Genomic DNA, 1,040 nt, shown 5'->3' on the forward strand with positions numbered 1-1,040 from the left:
ATCACCATGGCAACGGCGTCACCGCACAGAGCTAGATCACATAGAAAAGGGTACAATAGTAATGATGACGTTGCTGCCAAATATGACATTTGTTTCCTGTTCAAATCATGTCTCATAGTTGAAACTGCTACATGTTATTGTAAGACTATATTTGTTGATCCTGAGTTTTGTCTCGCAGGCTTTTTTTAGTTAGCCTTTTCAACCCTACGCACGTTGCTAGCCACTGTACAATACAATATATAATACCTCCCATTTACAATACATAATTAATTACTATTCAGTCATCGGAGTTTGCGTTAAGACATACTGCACGTGTGCAGGTTGTGACTAACATACAGTACAAAAAAACGACTTCTGCTCTCAAGCGATACCAACGCAGAACTACACCAAAACAAATTCAGGAATCACTTCTCGAAGCCTGTGAATGTGTAATTCATCTTTAAAAATGGCAACATTTTGCTACAAATATCTTAAAAAACTGATATTCAAAACATTTGTACTTAAAATCCTTAAAAGTCAAGAACTATTCAAAACTATAGACTTATTTAAATTAGGTTAGCTCTAAATATTTCATTGATTTAATACAATTGTAAAAAGGTTTTTTGTATCTTTTGCACACCTATTTTGCACATATTGTTGTCGTGAATGATTGCTGGTGATTGTTTTTTTGGATGATGTTGCTGTTCTGTTTTACAGTATATTGTTTCACGCTACTAACTTGTCATTTGACATTTTTAAAACGTAAAAATGATGTAATTCTCAGAAATATGACATCACAGAGATATACCTATTTCGTTACTTTGTGTGAATAAAATTCTATTCTTTTATTTTGAGTTGATCTGGCAAAACTTGCTCTTTTCAAAACAAATAAACATGATTTTTAATAACCTTTTATTTATATAATTTATTCAAAATTGGTAGTCGTACACAACTTTACAAACGTCTACATCTATGACGCCATTAAATAACATTTGTATCCAATGTCAGTTGCACAATGGCTCCGCCCTCAAACCCAATGTCGCGTATACGCATGCGCTAGC

Source organism: Dunckerocampus dactyliophorus, chromosome 4 (assembly GCF_027744805.1).
Source record: "Dunckerocampus dactyliophorus isolate RoL2022-P2 chromosome 4, RoL_Ddac_1.1, whole genome shotgun sequence".
In the NCBI taxonomy this organism is placed as follows: domain Eukaryota; kingdom Metazoa; phylum Chordata; class Actinopteri; order Syngnathiformes; family Syngnathidae; genus Dunckerocampus; species Dunckerocampus dactyliophorus.